This window comes from Pleurodeles waltl, chromosome 12 (assembly GCF_031143425.1).
Source record: "Pleurodeles waltl isolate 20211129_DDA chromosome 12, aPleWal1.hap1.20221129, whole genome shotgun sequence".
NCBI classification, from domain to species: domain Eukaryota; kingdom Metazoa; phylum Chordata; class Amphibia; order Caudata; family Salamandridae; genus Pleurodeles; species Pleurodeles waltl.
Genome location: NC_090451.1, coordinates 375976603 through 375997492, shown reverse-complemented (window position 1 = coordinate 375997492; position 20890 = coordinate 375976603).

The following is a 20890-nucleotide window of genomic DNA, read 5'->3' as shown; positions in this document are numbered from 1 at the left end:
TGGAGGATTTCTGACCGGCGGTAGGCGTCTTTTACCGCCGAGGTCAGAATGACCACCTATGTCTCCATAGACCTAGATTAAGTAAAGTCTTCTTCCCAATGTCCTTATCTTCATTGTGAGCAGTGGTCTCTCAGTTGGGGAGTAATCCTAGTCATGGTAGTGATCCTGCACTTAAAATAACTGGGAAGTGTGCGATTAACCAGGATGATAGCCATGGGGTTCATATAGAACATTTTCTCCCTTTTGCAAAATTCTGAGATGATTCCAAAGCCCTCAAGAACCAGAAAAATAAAATGACAATTCACTGAATCAAACAGCTTTTTACTAATAGAAAGGATTGCTACTGTGTCTTCGATCTTCCCTAGATTGTGTACCTTATTATCGAGCCTGCATATATTCAACCTTGTGGATTGTCAGGGTATCATGTCCTGAAAAAATCCAGGTGCATCATTGGGGTAATCATGCTGTTGTTTTCATATGAAGGACCAAAATTAAATAGTAGAGGAAGCCAGCTAGGGTATGTTTCTCTGCATGTATATGATGGCAGCAGTGGTTTAATGCAAATCCAGTGGTGGCCTCTCAATGGTTCTGGCCTTCCTGTAATTTTTCAAAAGATACTACGATAACTCACACACAGTGCTAGACAAATCAACACAACTTCTTTTGTTAGGAGGATTGTTTTAGTCATCTGTGAATCTTAGGATCTTCAAACACTCCAAAAGCATGTGTTCAATGTACTTGATGTCTCTAAATGTATTCATTTCCACCTCTGCATTAGCATGGGGAGGGTGTACTTAGGTCAAGAGGTTGAAGAGAATGAAGAAGTGGCATGATTAATACAAAAAGGGAGATGGAGATATTGTATGTGGTGTTTCATTATGAAAATCAGAGTCAGTGTAGATAATTTATTGTGGGTAGTAAAGGTGTGACATTGTACTGGGTTGTTGTTGTCCAATGCGAACAATTTTATGTGATATGCAGTTTGTTTGTCATTTCTCCTGGAAAGGATGACATTTCTAAGACATTTTGATCACAATCCAAGGTGATCTGATCATTGCTATAATGAAGGCAATCATCAATAAAATTATTTTTCTGCCAGCAGGGTAGTCTAAATTGTTTAACCTCCTCTGTGATTTGGGTGTGGCTCTTTTAAACTCCATCATGAGGCATTGTCAGGAGGAATTTTTTGAGTCAAACCATTTTCATTTAATTGCTTCCTGATGTGTAGGTCAACCTCTTCATTAGTTCTTCATTTTTCAAAGTGGAGGAAGTTGTATCCTCATTGAAATGCATTGGTAGGGTAGTTGAGCTGATCCAGACTCTGGTGACATCAGTACCCTGGTGATCACAGACTCCTTTGACTTCAGAACCCTTGTGATTGGATGATGGCAAACATGGAAGTTGCATTAGAGAGTGTATACCAACGGCCTAGGAGGTTTACTTTGATATGATTTGTAGAAGATGGGCTACCTGGTGGAGAGAAGATAAATATTCTTCGGTTTCTTTTTAAGGTTGATTGTTATTTCAACAACATATAGCTATGGGGTTTGTGATAGGATGTAATGTGGGATCCAAGATTAATTAAGTGTATGAATTTTGTTACCAGTAATATGCATGCAGAAATACTCTGAAACATTCCGATTGAGGTGCCAGTCTGGCTCTTCAGGGGTAGGTTTGTTGCATGAGGTGAGGTCAGAGTAGTCCTAGGAAGACAGCACTGGTTAGGGAGAGATAGAGTTTTTTTGCACAATTGATATCATCTTGTGCTGTTGATCTAGGTTCAGGTTTGTATCAAATGTGTGTTTAGACATTGGAAAATGACTTACGTTATGCCGGTAGTAAATGGCTTTTATGGTGTATGAGGTGAATAACCATACATCTCATTTGAATCATACTTTTGAATGGTTGAGTTCTTTTGTGGAGAGTAAGTTAATTGCAGTTGTTTTGATGTAGATGGACTGGACCTAGAGGTTGGTTCACAGAATTTGAGGCTTTATCACAAGATATTAATGGCTACCAGAAGGTCTGTGAGTTTGATGCCTGAAAGTATGTCATTCTGTGCCAGTGTAGGAGATTTTCTTTTTCAGGGTACGGTCTTGACTGCCTTGTGTCATACTGGGATTATGATATGTGATTTAATTTCTCAAGGGTGTGTGTCTTGTAATGGGGCTTGGGAAAGCTGGATGAGGGTGAACTATTGGCGGCTTAGTTTAAGGTCTGAATATGAATAGAAAAAAGTTTATCACTCCTGTTTTGGGCACATTTTCATAGTTCACTTTATTTATTTATGTCAGCAATCAATTGTGGTACATTTGCAGAATGTTGAACATTTGAGAAGAGCATATCAACAGAGACATCTTGTTGTAGTCCAGGTTTTGCAAGCACATGCACGTATACATTCTGTGGATAGAGGCTTTAGAAATTTCATAGGTTTTAAAACCCCAGAAATATCTTCCCAACCAAATTCACACAGATCTTTCTCTACAGATGCATGATGCAAAACATTTACACATCTTTGGATCAAGGAAAACGCTCTTTTAATGTGTCCACACACAGAACATGGCATTGGTGGAAGGTCACTTAGTGGGGGCCAATCTCTTGAACTCAATGTACCGAAGATCATCAGATGCGTGACAGTCAGAACTAATTTTCCAAACATGCACACATTTTCTATGTCTTTAAAGCCACATTCTTCTTCTGATTCAGCAAATTATTTTAGAAACTTCACACGTTCACCAGTTAAAGCTCAAAGCTTTGTTCCAGTTTTGCTCATAGTATCATCACCCATAAGAATATGTGTCTTCAGAAGAACACTGAGCATCTCTAGGTCTAGTTTCTTGTACAGAATATGAAGTGTGATTAAGTGTCTTTTTTCGCCTGTTCCATAACACATCCATAACTCTGACAATCTAAGTAGCACAATAATAACATCTGTGTCATTTGACAGTACAATGACTCGATTGGAACCATTTCGAACAGCCCACTCAACATGTGGCACAATACGAATGTCAGCTTCCTCCAATTTGCTCTTAAGTTGGCGCGTACTTTTGAATATATCTCTGCAGACATCAACTCCTCATTGACAATCATTCCACTTGCTATATTTGGAAAATCAGTATTCAGTGAAGCATCAGCAATACTTTGCAAGTTAACATCTCCAAGTTCAGCTTGGCTGATGTTGATGGCCAGAATTTATTTATTTGCACAGGTATAGGTGTTGCATTTTTTAAGCAGGCAAGGTAAATTGTTCCACTTGTAAACAGTCGTATGATTCAGTCACATTCTTTGACAGTTATCTTGAACTATCTGTCAAAGACAATGTGCAGTTCTTGCAAGGTGCACAATTACTTTGATATTTGTAGAACAGTCTGAATGGCCTCTCCAAAGTTTCGCCTGTACGAAACCTTGCACATTCACAGTCATGACATATAGTTCACAACAGCAGCAGCTTTCGATGAGGACACCTCTACAGAAATTCATCCAAAGTCATTTTGTGATGAACGACAGACACAGAGAAGGCTCAGTGCTGTGCTTCAGATTTGAAACTGGAACAAATGATCCATAGATCATAGAAAAGCTCCAAGGGACTTGTTGGTCAGACACATAAGAGTGAATATGTTGCTCAGTGGCAGCTAGTTTATCATGAAGTCCTTTCTATTTACAATGTTTTCAGAGAGATGATACATTCACAATTAATGGTCCATCGTGAAACTGTTCCTCACCAGAACTTGTGGGAAAGAGAGTGGAACATTTTAATAAACATGTTGGCAGCATTCTTCATTTCATGCAGCAGCGAGTAAACCCCTTTTAAATGACCGAGCCTGTGTGGCTACACAAATTTGTGACCAAACAATATGTGGATAATGATATAAAGACACTTCTACTAGATATCCTGGAACATGGATTCGAAACTATACGCAGAACTGAAGCAGGAGATATTTGTATTGAATGAGAAAAAGCTGTTTGACATAATAACTAAAGCAAAACGTCTATGCTTTAGTTGCCATAGTAAGATTTTCGTCCAACTAGACACCACAAAACAGGTTACAAAAACAACTTTCGCAAGCGCATAGAGAGACGGATATAGCATATAGCACTCCTTTCATGGAGTAGAATAGGACATTTTTCCCTGTGTTTACTCCTCCAGTCCTCTTTTTTAATCTTGGCCTGTTCCTTTTTTCTGGGTTATTAAAGTATGATGCCTAAGGCACAGAGCCAATTTTAAATCACTCGTCTCTCCTACACTTTTGTCCTTTTGTCAGTATTTTCCGCAGACCCATTCACATCTGCTGGATTATCTTCGGTTGAGTACCACCACCTTGGTTGAGGTGGTCCGCCAGACATTGTAGTGCCGGACTGATGAGGAGATTACCCAATGATGATACCCAGCATCCTAGTGGATGCTTGAGGGATCTCCTGAAAATACTGGTACACCTCTATTTCGCATGCCTTTTGTCTTGGAACAGTGTACTATTTTTATTTATAGGTTCAGGCTTTGGGAGACTGTACACTGGACCATGATTCTCCAAGTCCCTCTCTCTTTTTTGACAGATGTAAATATAAGCAGCACCGCTCACAGCCTTTGGCCGTGAGTAGAACAGGTTGCCGCAGGGCCCTGCCTATAGCCAGGCATGTCAGCCAGCTCTCCTGAATGCACCCAAATTCAGTGTGTAGCAAGAGGTTGGATGCAGTGGGTGTTTTTTATTTTTCAATTTTTCTCTGAAAACCGCAGTTCCACCTTCGGAACCGCAGGTCTGGATTCAACAATCCACTTGTGCATCTGCGGTTCCACAGATCGACTGAAAAAAAAAAAAAATTGGACCATTTTTACCCACAATCCTTCCCTAAGTGACCCCCATATCTGTCCTTGTGGGCCAGGATACCTGTATCCTAACTCCTTATGTGTTTTTGCACACTCCTTTCCCCCCCCACAAGCCAATATCACAAACCAAATGATGGCCGCAACTTGTCTGTCAGGTTGTGCCCAGCCAATCAGGGCTTCGCTTTTCCCCCGGATTTGTGAAACAAGAGCTGGAACCACAGGTCCAAATCTGTGGAGGTTCTATGTCCCTATATAGCTATATTTTTGGGCCTTAAATTACTCCACACTACTGATCGGATTTGCAGCAAAGCAGAAAAAGCATGGTCTGAGGAGCAGAATCTAGCTTTGTGCCAAATTTGGTGTAATTCCGTTCAGCAGTTCGAACTCTAGACGTGTCTGAAGGCCCTATGGAAAAATGAATGAGAAAAACGCGTTTTGGGACCTCCCTTTTTTCTCGACTCCCACTTGACAGATCACCACGAAATTTTCAAGACAGAAGCTGAACTTAGCAACGTATATGTTTTGAAAATTTCATGAGGATTCATCAAACGGCTCCAATGTTATTAGCATATACAAAATAATGCTTTTTCTATAGAGACTACGTCCTAACTATAACTTAGGGTTTTAGTGAAAGACTATCAGGATACATATTTCGCCTATTTTCTGAGATACACGTTTTTGTACTAGCTTTTGCCCTGAAGAAGTCTCATTATTGGGACGAAACATGTGTCAGCTGATGCTTAATCTTCGACTAGGAACATGGTTTAAGAAACTATAATCTTCATTTATATCATGAGAACAAAGCATTGTTCACTTCACTAATCATTCCAAATGTATAATTGGGTTCCAAGCAAAATGATGCTCTCTTTCGAAATTGCATGATTATGTTTTTTCTGATCCAATAATTACACTTAATTAAAGCACTTTAAAATATTCCTGTTTAACTATGTGAAATGGTTTATGGAGTGCTCCGTTACTTTATGTTGATATTAACTGTAAAGATTGCCCAGGCAGCAGAGCTGGTGGAATTAACAAGAGCCTGTCACCTGGCTGAAGGAAAGTCGGTGTATATTTATTTAGACAGCCAATACGGTTTTGGAGTGGCACATGACTTTGGCCATCATTGGGCAATGAGAGGATTTCTCACCTCAGCTGACCAACGTATACAATGTGCTACATTAATAGCTGAATAGTTGCAAGCACTGCTTTTACCAAGTAAAGCTGCCATTATTTAATGTGCCGCTCACACATTTGCCAAAGACTATGGGGGTCATTTTGACCCTGGTGGTCTTCTAACTGCCAAGGTAAATGTGGCAGTCCCACCGCCAACCGGCTGGCGGTGCAGACCACCGCATGTCCACTCATACCGCCATGGTGGTCTGAACTGCCGGGCCGGAGATGATCCTCTCTGACCCACCGGTCCACAGAAGACCGCCGGCGGTATTGGGAGCCAGCCTTCTGACATGGTTACCCGCCACGAAAACCATGGTGGAAGGGTTACCGGTGACAGGGAACAGGGAATTCCTTCCTTATCACTGGTAGAGGGCTCCTCCCCCAGCAAGCCCTAGACCCCCTCCCCCCTTAAGCCGCAGTGCCCCCTCCCCCACTCCTCTTCTGACATAGCGTCCCATCACCCTTCTGACATAGTGCCCCCCCTCCAGTCACAGACCCCTTCTGGCACTGCACCACCCACCCCTCCCCACACATGCTCAAAGACACCCACACATACCACGCATATACCCATTAACCTACACTTACATACAAGCATCCACTCGCACGCATCCATGCACACATTCACAACAACATCCATACACGCATTTACAACTCTAAACATACACACATTCACAACTCCATTCATACACACATTCACAACTCCATTCATACACACATTCATGCACGCATACTCACACCCATGCAAACACACATACACCCATCTAAACCTGCATACTCACACGCATACACACTGACAGACTAGCATACACACTGACATACAGACATGCATACACACTGACATACAGACATGCATACAACTACGCACATACATTCATGCACACACGCACACACAACACCTATCTTCCCCTTTCGGATGATGATCACCTTACCTGGTCCAGGAAGAAGGTTGTCTGGCAGGGAACGGGATGGGGTGCTTCCACCACCAGTAGCGCCGCACCAGCAGGACACCACCAGGCCATATTATGGCCCATAATATGGCAGGCGGTGTCCTACTGGTGGGGTAGGGCTGTTGGTGGAACCGCCAGCAGGGCTACTGCCGGATTTCTGCCGAAAGTGTGGTGGAAATCCAGAAGTACCAGTGATATGGCCGGCATGAGACCACAGTCTCCTAGCGCCCATGGCTTTAGTGGTCTTCAAAGAAGACCTCCATAGTCATAATGATGGCCGATGTTTCTGCAGGAAATACATTAATTGATGGGGAAGCCATAAGGATGGCATTGGCCACGTATGAACTTACAATAATGTAGGTGGCATCTGCCCCACAGGTCAAAGAAGAATGTACATATTTTGATCCTTAATGTATTCATCAACAGGCCAGGGAACAGGAACAGAAGGAATGGAAGAGCGGAGGTTGTTTACAGAATAAGGAAGGGATTTGGACAGCTGAAAGTGATAAGATATGTTTGCCTTCAATACTGTTTCCATCCATGACCCACGTCCCATCACACGTGGGGTGGGATGGAATGATTCAATTGCTTATCCAATGTTGGTATAACACAAAGTTTTGCCAGTATGCTGAACGTTTATGTAAACAGTGCACCATCCGTGCTCAGTATAACACATGTAAAGGTACACCCACAGGACCAGGCTACTTCTCACTGCCACACGGACCTTTTGAGAGTCTAGAAATGGATTTCATTAAAATGCCCTCCACCCATAGGTATAAGCACCTCCTTGTCATTGTGTGTATGTTCAGCAAATGGGTAGAGGCATATTCAATGAAAAACTGTGATGCTCAGACTGTTGCTAAATGCTTAATGAAAGAGTTGATTCCCCTGTTTGGGATATTGACCCTATTGAGTTCCGACAATGGGCCTGGATTCATCTCCTAAGTTATTCAAGGGCTGTGCAAGGGTCTAGGAATAACACAGAAATAACATTGTGCATACTAGCCCCCTGCTGCGGGAGCTGTAGAGAGAAAGAACAGGGTGTTGAAAAACAAAATAGGGAAGATTTGTGCAACAACAGAACTTTGTTGGATTGACGCTCTGCCATTAGCTTTCCTGGCCATGAGAAGCACCCTTGGAACGGTTACAAAGCTGAGCCCCTATGAGATATTGCTTGGCCATCTCATGAGTATTCTAGGCCACATGTCTATTGCGCCCCTGGCAGTATCAGATGATCTACTGTTGCAATATTGTAAGAAACTAACAGAGACATTGCGCTGTCTTCATCGCCAGGTGCTGCAGGGTCTACCGGAAGCAGAGACACCACCAGAACACAGATTGCAGCCTGGTGACTGGGCATGGGTGAAGTCCCACAGCAGACGACACTGCCTCCAACCAGAGTGGAAGGGGCCTTATCAGGTCCTTCAGACAACTGCTAAAGCTGTGAAGTACAAGGGGCTGATCTCCTGGACCCACAGTTCACTCACCAAGAAAGCATTAGAACCCATTGATTACCCACAGACACCAATGGCACCATCAACGGCCCGCCACCAGCACCAAGTTACAAGCTCTGCTCTAGGAAGACAGCCAAGGAGCAGTAGCAGGGCTGCTCATGCTGCACCCTCTTGGTAACTAGAGATTGCAAGCGGGCCCTGCAATAACTCTTCATAGAACTGCTCATGCTGCACACATCAAGGGAATACAGGGTGCAAGCAAGTCCTGCCCGGATTCTTCTACAACGTAACTGAGTGGGAAATAAGTGCTAGACAACCTCATTAGCACTTTAAGAGGTACCAACAAAGAAGGAGTTGATTGCAGAAGCATATTCAGCAAAAGGGCAATATATATTTGCCCAAGTAAAGGATCCCCTCATCTCTGCATCAACTGCCAACAACAACAACAATGTCATAGATAAAAGCAGAGCAAAGGAAGTGACCCTGAGTGCTGACTGCAATTTGTACCCCTGTCCCAGGAATAATAGTGACAGTCATGTTGATACTGTATGCTGAACAAATATACATACCTTTCCTAGATGAGCATCATCCCATAAATGAAAGTGAAGTATTATACTGGGAGCAGCAAACAGATGTATCGGGGCTAGTGGGAATGCTAGGATTGGGAGGAGAGAAGTAAGGTTAGGGTGCCTGGAATGAATATAAGGAGATGTATACCGCAAATATCTACATACAAATGGTAGAAATGTATTTAATGTTGAAGGACATATCATGCTGTTATTTGTGTACCCATTTACCGACAGATACTCAGGACGTGATGAAATACATACCCATCTCACTAAGTAACTACATAGGATGTAGAATAGTAATGCAAGTGATGCAGCAACATTTAAAGGCACAGATATGGTATAGACGAATGTCCAAAAATGACAGCACACCTCATAATAAAACTACACCATATGAAATAGAAGGTTTAGAGGAATAGGATGAGCAACTCTTAGGCAGGGCGATGGTGATGGGACAACAGGTAAACATAAAAAGGGGGAAACCAGTGAATTAGCAAGTGCCAGGAAATAGGACAGCGAAGAGCCTACGTGTACCATACGTAGAAGTCGTGAGTGCTGAGGTCGTGCCATGGTGTATAAAATACAGCTGGGGTGGTGGCCCAGGTACTAATTTCCAGGACAGCAAGTTATGCTCAATTCTGAAAAATATTGGCCTTTTCCAAGCCTCTGCTGATACTACCAATTCTAGTGCAGGGGCAAACATATATATAGGCACTAGTAGATGCCGCACCACTGTCAGCTCAGAAAGGTTGAGAAACAGCCCCAAGGGGTCATCAGATAGTATGTCAGGGTCATGGGCACTTTACTTTGTATGTGGTGACAAGGCATATTTTCACCTTTTGGCTGGATGGCACGGTACTTGCTACCCTGCACTTGTGCAGCCACGAATGACTCACATCACGAGCATGTCCCAGATAAACAAATTTGTTTACCATAGGTCTAGTAGAAAGAGGCATGCTACCTGGATAGACAAGGCCTCAGCAATCATAGGTGTCATGGTACCACCGGTGGGGATGATATACTTGACATCTAGGATACATCAATTGGCAGGGTTAATAGAAATGCTGGCAGACTCCACAGCAGCAGCCCTGGGGAAAATAACGGAGGGGTTGACAGACATGAGGGCCATAGTAATTCAAAATCGTATTGCCCTAGACATCATCTTGGCCAAAGAGGTTGGGGTCTGTCACGTGATCCGCCAAAGGTGATGTGCATACATTCTGGATAATAGCTATAAAATAGACAGAGCCATTGGAAAAACAAAAAAGGTTCAAGAGGAAGCACAAAATGTGCGTCTTTCTACAGATTTTGGTGGAATATATGGAACATTGGGTGCATTGTTACGCAACTGGGTATTATGGTTCATAGAAGCGGTGGTCATAGGAGCAGTGATCCTAATAACACTGTGCTTACTAATACAAGCCTGTCCCACCTGCATAAAGGTATTAATAGAAAGGTGCTTCAATAAGGATACAGTGCCCCTTTTTCACACCCTAAGGAAAGGTGTTCTTGGGTCAGGGAAGGTTGTGGAAATGGTCCCACCAAAGGAATAGATTCAGGTTATCATTGAGTATCAGAAGGCAGAATGTCGAATCATAATTGTATCATCAAGACTGGAACCAATGTTGGATTCCTAACTCTGTGATACTCAATTGTGAGGTGGGCCTGTTGTTGAGAAGTTTGTAACCCTGGCTAACCATATTTACTGTTTTCTTTTATATGCTCCGAATGCATGTGATGCGAGGCTTGCCAAGAAAATATCATAGTGGTGTACCTTTGCTCACTAGCTTAAGCAATGTATCTTAAGACATCTACATTTCCTGTGCACATGTTGTTTATGAGAGTAGAAGGTCCCAAAGCCCCCATAACTGTTGAAAAGTGCATGTGAACCTCAATTTTGTACTCATTTTATCTGTCTTCTGATTGGATTGTATATGTATGTGTTATGAAACTGTTACTGGAATGTAACTGTAATGTTTGAGAAATTAATCAGGTGTCAAATGATTATTGGACGGTTTATGAAACGCCTAGTTAGACCTTTGTGGTTTTCATGCATAAAAGATTATGTTACAGTTCCGCAATTTGGACTCCTGAACTGGGCTTTACCAGTCATATTCTCCGTGTCATGTTAAAATACATTTTTTTTTTATTTTCCTGATGGAGCTGTGTCTTTGAATTGTCCTGAGTTTTGAAGCTTATACAGATCTGTCTAGGTTAATTTTTAACAGAGTGTTAAATTTTCCCGAGAATAATTGGCATTGGGGCCTCTAATAAATTCAATCAATCTATAATTTACTGCAGCTTATCACCCCGGGGGTATCCAGGCTCTGAGGGTTGATGCTGTGTGCTGGTGGCCGTTCATCAGAGAGCCAGGATTTGAGTTCCCTTCTGAGGTCGAGAAGGGTGTGAGCGATACATAGTTAGGGGAGGTTGTTCCTGACCTTAGCAGCAAGGTAGGGAAAAGAGCGACCTCCGCAGAGGCTTCAGCAGACACACAGGACATGTGCGAGTGTGAGGGAGGTTGAGCATGGGTCTCTGGTGGACCCATGGAAGGAGAGCCGATGGGAGATGAGTTTGGGTCTGATGTTGTGGAGGGCTTTGTGCGTGATAAGAACCTTGAATTTGCAATTCTTATGCACTAGGAGCCAGTGGAGACATCTGAGGTGGGGGTGATGCTGGTCCTCCTGGGGAGATCCAGGAAGAGTCCAGCTGCTGTATTCTAAATGGTTAGACACAAGGGAAGGAGCAGGACAGAAAATCTTATGTAGCATGCTGACGATGTGGAAGCAGGAGGAGGCCACTGTGTTTATGTCGCTTGAAAGTGAGCTTGCTGTCTGATGATGCCGAGTTTACGGGCATGGTCAGTCTGGGTTTCAGGTTGTCCAAGTGTGGTGGACCACCAGGTGTCATCCGAGGGAAGGTGTTGTTTTTGAAAATGATACTTATGACTTGTCCGTGTTCAGTTTCAAGCAGTTGGATCTCATCCATTTGGCGACGCTGGTCATGGCATTGCTGAAGTTGGCTTTAGGGCTAGCATGGTCCTTGTGGAGATGTCTTCAACTTATGAGATGATGTTGAGTCCATGAGATCATACAATCTCAGCCAGTGGTGTCATGTAGGTGTTGAAGATGGTGGTGCTAAGTGATGACTCCTGGAAGATGCTGCATATGATGTTCTTGGGCTCTGAGGTAAAAGGTAGTATACTGATTCTCTGAGTGCATCCTGTGAGAAAGGCATGGATCCATTTGAGGAAGTTGCTTTGGATTTTAATGTAGTGGAGTCTGGAGATGAGGGTGTAATGGGAGATGGTGTTGAACGCTGCTGAGGGGTCGAGGAGGATCATGGCTACCATCTCTCAATGGTTGAGCAGGGCTCTGATATAATCTGTTGCGGCTATAAGGGTGGTCTTGGTGCTGTGGTTTGCACGGAAGCTGTATTTGGAGGTCTCCAGTAGATTTTGTTATTCGAGGTGTTCAGAGGGCTGTTGGTTGATTGCTCTTTCCAGAACCTTGGTTGGTAAGGGAAGCAGCAAGATCAGGCATTAGTTTTTGAGTTTGCTGGGGCCGACGGATGGCTTCTTCAGTCGCAGTTTGACCTCTGCTTGCTTCCATGCTTCAGGGATGATAACAGTCATGATGGAGACATTGAGGATGGGTGTAAGGATGCTTCTGATCTCCCTCTGCCACAGGTTAAAGATGTAATGGGGGCATGGGTTGTTGTTGGGAGACCCAGGGTGGGTTGAAATCATTAAGCCTGCTGTTTCATGAATAGATAGCGGCTTCCAGTCTATGATCTGGTGGTGTCTTCTAATGAGGTCAGAAGGTGGTCGATGCTGGTTGGTTGCGGGTGAGAATTGCTGTAGATGGCTGTGATTTTGTCATGGAAGCAGTCTGCTGGTGTTTTGCAGATGGTCTGGGAGAGTTTGGTCATGTTTTCTGTGGCTGCTGGACAGGAGAACTCTGATGATTTTGAAGAGCTCCTTGGAGCGGTTGGTGCTTTTGTCAAAGCGGTAAATAGGGCTTTCTTTTTTGCTACTCTGAGGCAGAGATTATATTTTTTGAGTGCTTCTTTGAAGGTGGTGCAGACCGCTAGGTCTTTGCTCCTACGCCATTGTCTTTTGAGCCATTTGAATTTTCTTGAGTGTATGGAGTTCAGGAGAGAACCAGCTGGCAGGCTTGCTGGACCTTGCTGTTTTCTGGTGTTGAAGTTCCTTATAGGGGTGACCTTGTTGGTGCAGTTAAGGATCCACTAGGATAAATTGTGGGCATCTTGTTTGAAACTGCTGTAGCGGTTGGGTTTGTTGGAGTTGAAGGTTCTGGTCTGCTTGTTATGGTGAACTGAATGATGTGGTGGTTGGTCCATGTTAGCTCCATTGTTTGTGAGAATGTAATCCCATTGCTGGCTATAAACACGTGATCCAGGGTGTGTCCTGCATTGTGTGTGTGTGTGAGAAAAGAACTATTTTGCCATGACTAGCCGGGCTTTTTGCCTGGTATGTGATGTGGTCTCAAAGTTGTTAGGGACCAAGGCCCCTGCTAACCAGGTCCTCTGGGCCAGATCTCTTTCCCAAAATGGTTGTAATGCATGGGCACAATTGACAAGAACCTTAGGAGCAACTATAAGCCCCTAATAAATGGTACTTAGATACCCAGGGCATGGGGTACTAAGGGTAGGCCCTTGAGGGCAGCAGCACAGATTGTGCCACCCTCAAGGGCCATGCATCCAGATGCACCCAGCACTACCATTGCAGGCTGAGTGTCCTGGTGCAATCCTAAAATGCACACTCAACATGGCACACAGCTTATGTTCTCTGTCCACTACACACTGCATGCAATAGAGGTAGGTCACCCCTCTGGCAGGCCTTCCAGTCCGAAGGCAGGATGCACTATACTGTATGTGATGGCATAGATGCATGAGCAATATGCCCCTACTGTGTCCTTGCCAAACCTAGGACATACTAAGTGAACAAAGCAGCCATTTTAAATGCAGGTGCTAGACAGTGGTTAGTAAGAGTTTCACAGCTACATGATGGCCACTCTGAACACTAGGTTGTTTGCGAACAAACAACTAAGAATGATAAATCCAACCTGGTACCAGTATTGGATTTATTGCAAAATGTACCCAGGGACCACCTTAGAGGTTACCCCTGCAAAGCTAACTAAAACTGGCATGGTTGCTAGCCTGTCACAAGCAGCTTGCCACCACAAGACAAGATTCTGGAACCCTGGGGTGAGAGCTCCTGATCTCTGATTCCCAGAACAAAGCCCTTCCTGGGTGGAGGTATTACACCGCCCTCCTCAGGAATGTGCACTGCCCTGTTAGCGAGCTTCTAAGAAGTTACTATCTCTGAAACTTAGACCCCAAGCCTGCTGCTAGCAGTAAATGGCCACCTCCATTGCAAATCCCCACTTTTGCTTGGAGGAACGGTGGGAAAACACACGAAGGACAGGTGAAGTGGTCAGCCCCAGCTTGCACCACTCCTAAGGTGTTGCATACAAGGTGACCCCTCCATTTAATTTTCCTCCATCTTTTCCATCGATGGCCTCGACCAACAGCCAAGAGAAGACATTGGTAAATGCATTTTTTGATTTTATATGCATTTTAAATATTTCTCCATTGATTCCTATGGTGCTGAATTACTAACAGAACTGAGACATTTTCTAAATTTTGACAATTCAGAACTTAAAAAGTGCTTACCCGATTTTGATGATCTTGGTCTTAAAATTTGTATAAATATCTGGAGAAATTTGCAAATTTGTCTCAAGTTATTCCTTTGAGTGTGTGTCTTCATTTTATTTGATATTGTGACTACAACAAATACATTACAGTTCTCCAAGATTAGCCTAACTGCTCGACCAAGCTACTATAAAATTTAGAGCATTAAGTGGTAAACCCACGTATGGTTGCCCAGGCCCTCTGCCCAGGGTACAATATTTTGCACACCACTTAGAGGGCCAGCCTCCTACAGTGTGAGGCTCGTAAATAGTTGTTGGAGTCAGATGTTGGTTAAGTTGTCCAGGAGGCTGGTGGAGTTGTGGTCGTTGGGGTCACTGAGATGGAAATTGAGGTCCCCTAAAAAGATGCAGTGTCTGGGGCAGATGGCCAGAGTAGTGATGAATTCAATTATAGCCTTGCAGAAGGGGGGCAGTGGATCGGTACGCTATAGTTCCTCTGATGGTGGTTCTGGCATCAGTTCAGATTAACAAGTTAAGGTGTTCCATGAAGGGAGAAGTTTCTTCCTCAACGGTGGTGCATCAGAGGTTGTCCTTGTGTATGATGGCTCCACCATGACTGCTGTGGCAGTATCTGTGAATCAGCTTGCAGCCTTGTGGGGTAGCGCAAGTGATGTCAGGGGATAATGCAGATGCGAGCCAGGTGTCAGTGACCAACATCAGGTCCAGGTTTGCAAAGGGATCTTGCATTGAGCAGTAGGCAGTGGAGTTGTTTCTCAGGATTGGATGGCGGTGGTATGGGGCTGGTGGTTGTCTCAGTATTGCAGGTGAAGTGGCATCAAAGGCAGGGAAACGGTCTGCATGTGGTCTGGGGGATGTGTTTTAGCACCTCTTGTCTTGATTCCTGGGAGCCAGGTCCTGAGGTTCGGAGGATAAGTATCATAGGATAGTGGGAGAACTATAATTCCTGGCACTGGGTGTGGTACAGGCATGGATAGGGCAGAAGGGCTTGCCTTTTGCATGCCTTCAGCACGGCACTGCACAGCCGCACTGTGGCCTCTATTAAGTAGGACCTGTCGTGGGAGGGGCACTGGGTGGGGGGGGCTGTCAGTGGGCAGGAAAAAAAGAGCTGAAAGGAGCAAGAATCGGCTACAGGAGGACAAAAATAAAAGGTGACAAAACTGCTACTAGCAGTTACAACAGCTACACACAGGCAGCAGAGGGATGGGGGAAGCATTACAAGAGGGAGACCAGGGGAGCGGGCACAGCCTAAATAAAGAGGTGGCAGAATGCGTCTAGGACAAGGCTACCAGGAGGGCAACAGTACCCAGCAGCAGTGAAAAAATCTCCTGAATAGTAGTGTTCTCAGCAAGAAAGCTGAAGCACTTGACCTGGGCTCGGGAGTCTGGAAGTGGGGCAACCAGACAGCATGGGGGAAGCTGGCCTGAGGACCTGCTCAATAGGGTCATGCTGTGGCCTCCATTAAGTAGGTCACTAGGTGGGAGGGGAGCAGGGTGTTGGAGGGCAGCCTGGCTGCGGGCAGGAAAAAAAACAGCAGGAAAGGAACAGGGGCGGCATGGGGGAAAGCAAGAAGTGGCTACAGGAGGACAAAAATACAGGGAGACAAAGCTGTTACTAGCAGCTACACAGCTGCAAAGAAGCAGAGGGATGGGGGAAGCACTACAAGAGGGATACAGGGAGAGCAGGCACAGGCTAAACAAAGTGGTGACAGATGGTGTCTAGCACAAGGCTACCAAGAGGGCAACAGTTCCCAGGAGTGGTGAAAAAAAATCACCTGAATAAATTCCAATTCAAAGTCGAAAGATGAGATTGTTCATCTGAATTTGGGCCATAAAAGCAATGCACATAGAAAGGTATTATTAGAGTATCTCATCTGCCCTGCCACCTATCTTCTGGTTCAGTCAGATCTAGAGCCTACAAGCTCTGGTCCTACTCCTTTTCGTATGATGATAGTGCCCCTCTTGTAATACTCTGCTTGCTCTGACAACATGCTGCTCCACCCACTTTTTCTCTGAAAACACTGCCCTGCTCTCTATTATAGTCAAGTGGTCCACTTGTAAAATCATCATGGCCCTCATTACAACATTGGCGGTAAAAGCCGCTTACCGCCGTGCAGAAGACCACCAACACACCGCCGCCGCCGTGGAATTCTGCCACAGCTATTATGACCCACATCTCGGAATCCGCCAAAATTCAGACACCCACACAAGTCCGCCACACCAAAGGTCAGTGATAAACTGTCAAAAAGAAAAACCTCCTCCGTCACGCCAACGGAAATACGCCCACACTATCACGACACACGAATCCACGTGGTGGTCTTTCAACCACGGTATTCCATTTGCGGTACACACCGCAGCACTAAAAATATACACACTCTTACAAAACACAGCCACATTGGACGATTTAAAATACACACACCTGAGACACATACACACAGCACTCCCACACACCCATTGTAATATAAAACACACACCCACATCACCCATAAACCCCCACGACAAAAAATACAGAAAGAAGGCCAGAGAGAGACACCACCAGCAAGTACAACAGCATCCATAGGCACATAACACCATCACTCACACAACTTCCACGCACCTCACACAACACACCACTACATATCACCACACTTATCACCACACACTCCACCCCACACATCACCAACACCACCCCATGGCACGACAAAGACACCCCAGGTTCTCGGAGGAGGAGCTCAGGGTCATAGTGGAGGAAATCGTCCGGGTAGAGCCACAGCTATTCGGAGCACAGGTGCAGCACACCTCAATTGCAAGGAAGACGGAGCTATGGCGAAGAATAGTGAACAGGGTCAACGCAGTGGGACAACACCCAAGAAATCGGGAGGACATCAGGAAAAGGTGGAATGACCTACGGGGGAAGGTGCGTTCCGTGGTCTCAAGACACCACCTGGCGGTTCAGCGGACTGGCGGCGGACCCCCACCTCCTTACCCACAACTATCAACATGGGAGGAGCAGGTCTTGACGATTCTGCATCCTGAGGGCCTCGCAGGAGTAGGTGGAGTAATGGACTCTGGTAAGTCAAAGCTTTACTATTACATCCCCCACCCTACCTGCATGCTATCACATACCCCCACCCTCGCCCTCACCCCCATCACACCAACTCTTCACAAATGTACCAATATCACAAACCACCCATCCCAACACCAAGCCCTGCATGCAACAACAAAGCATGGACACCTATCACTAAAGCATGCACACTGCACATAGCCATACACCTCCCTAAACCATCATCACACAAGCTCCCGCACAGGATTGCTAGCACTGGGGTACACGGTCACTCACCCATTGCACACCATGGCACACAAAGATGTAATAACCATCCTTTTATACCCCTGCAGGACCCCTACCCAATGTCACCAGACAGAAGGGTCCAGACTTGTCCACTCCACCCACAGAAGAGGCCCACAGTGATGATAGCAGCTCTGTCCAACTGGATCTAGATGACCAGCCTGGACCATCGAGGACCTCTGGACAGTCGGTTCCCCTCACACAGGCACAGGCCACCACAGACCTTCCCCCCTCTGGAAACACCCGCACAGCACCCGCCCAGCAGGCCCATACCTCCGTCACCAGGACACATCAATCAGCTGTGTGTCCACCAACCCAGGCTAACCCACCACCCCAACAACAACAGGGACCTGGGGGCAGTGGCAGTGGGCACACGGTCCAGGGGACGGAGGCCCAGGAACACAGGGGAACTGGGAGGGCTGCTGTGCGACAGGGGGAGGACAGGCCAAGGGAACCCACTCTCCACGAGGCCCTCTCCTCCATCATGGGAGCATACCACCACTCCCAGGAGACGATGGCTACGGTACTGGCCAAGTTTCAGGAGACCCAGCGCATGTAGGAGGAACAGTATTTGGGCTTCAGGGAGGAACACAGAACCATCAGCTCCACCCTGGGCACCATCGTAGAGGTGCTGAAGGAAGTACTCAACACCAGGAGGGACACTGTGGCACTACAAGGGGCCCCTGACACTAGCATGGATGATGAACTGCCCACCACCTCCGCCGGCGCTAGTGGACAGGATGCCCCGCCACAGGACCACCACACCAGCACCCCACCCCCTGCAGACAGAGAACCACCCCGCAAACGGTCCCTGAGATCCAGGAACAAGACAGAGAACGATGCCAAGACCCCCGCCAAGAAATGAGACCACCCTGATTGTCATCCTACTGTCCACTTCGTCACCCTGTCCATAATTAAACTGCCCCAGCTCCACTTCTTATGCCCATATGAGCAATGCACCTGTGAGACTAATAGACTGGACTCTGCCATGGACACTCCTCCTCCATCACCCCTCACCATTTAACTTCCCCCTCCAATATTTTGCATTTAAATAAACACACCTAAAGCACAAAAAGATTTGCAGTCTGTCTGTGATTTCGAAATAGTGTATTTGTAATTATAGTGACAAAATGCTTTTGAAATAGTAATGTCAACATACCTATGTCACACAGCTCTAGTCCATGAGGAATTTAAGCAGATGACACACATTGGGACCCACATCTGTGAAACCGTAAGGGAAAGTGACAACTCAGTGACCATACACTGTGGTGAAAACGACAGACAGGATAGAGGTAGTAGTGTAAAAGTACATGTAGTAGGCATGATTGTATTCTCACCTGTGTTTCACTGGAAATATTGCTGGATCACTGAGTCCCTGTTCTGCATGTCTTCTTCCTCTGCTTCATCCTCATCACTGTCCACAGGCTCCACAACTGCCACAACACCGCCATCTGGACCATCCTCCTGCAGAAAAGGCACCTGTCATCGCAAAGCCAAGTTGTGAAGAATACAGCAGGCCACAATGATCTGGAACACCTTCTTTGGTGAGTAGAATAGGGATCCACCTGTCATGTGGAGGCACCTGAACCTGGCCTTCAGGAGGCCGAAGGTCCGCTCGATCACCCTCCTAGTTCGCCCATGGGCCTCATTGTAGCGTTCCTCTGCCCTGGTCCTGGGATTCCTCACTGGGGTCAGTAGCCATGACAGGTTGGGGTACCCAGAGTCACCTGCAAATAGCGAGGGACAACTGTTAGACACACACTAACCTGGAGGGATAACCCCAGACAACCATTCCCACTGTCTTGCTTCCAGGGGCTCACCTAATAGCCACACACTGTGCCTCTGGAGTTGACCCATCACATAAGGGATGCTGCTATTCCGCAGGATGTAGGTGTCATGCACTGAGCCAGGGAACATGGCATTCACATGGGAGATGTACTGGTCTGCCAAACATACCATCTGTACATTCATAGAATGATAACTCTTCTGGTTTCTGTACACCTGTTCACTCCTGTGGGGGGGGACCAAAGCCACATGGGTCCCATCAATGGCACCTATGATGTTGGGGATATGTCCCAGGGCATAGAAATCACCTTTCACTGTTGGTAAATCCTCCACCTGAGGGAAGACGATGTAGCTCCGCATTTGTTTCAGAAGGGCAGACAACACTCTGGACAAAACGGTGGAAAACATAGGCTGGGACATCCCTGATGCCATGGCCACAGTTGTTTGAAATGAACCACTTGCAAGGAAATGGAGCACTGACAGCACCTGCACTTGAGGGGGGATTCCTGTGGATGGCGGATTGCTGACATCAGGTCTGGCTCCAACTGGGTACACAGTTCCTGTATTGTGGCACGGTCAAACCTGTAGGTGATTATCAAATGTCGCTCCTCCATTGTCGACAGGTCCACCAACGGTCTGTACACCGGAGGATGCCGCCATCTCCTCACATGTCCCAGCGGACGGTGCCTATGAAGGACAACAGCGAGCACAGAGTCAAACAACTCAGAGGTACGTACCCACAGTTTACACAGAACACCAATCATACACAAAAGGTGGCCTGTATGTGTGTTGAGACTAGGCCTAGGTATGTGTGAAGCAGTTGAAAATGAGGCCATTTGGGCCCCTGAAATGGCGGCTGTCTGACCTCTAAAGTGGGACAATGGGATGTGAGCTAACTGTGCTGGTGTTGTACACCGTCACAGTAGGCTGTCAGAGACCGCGGCGCAATGCTGCATTGGTTAACATTGGACTCTATGGGTCCCAGGAGCCAATAACGATGTATGCCGGCGGTGATGGTACACACCGCCGCGGATGTGACCGCCATTTTCTATCAATTCAATCACTCGATACCTGATCTTCGACAGGAGAGGACCCACACTGCAAGTGCTGCTGTGACCTCAGTCTG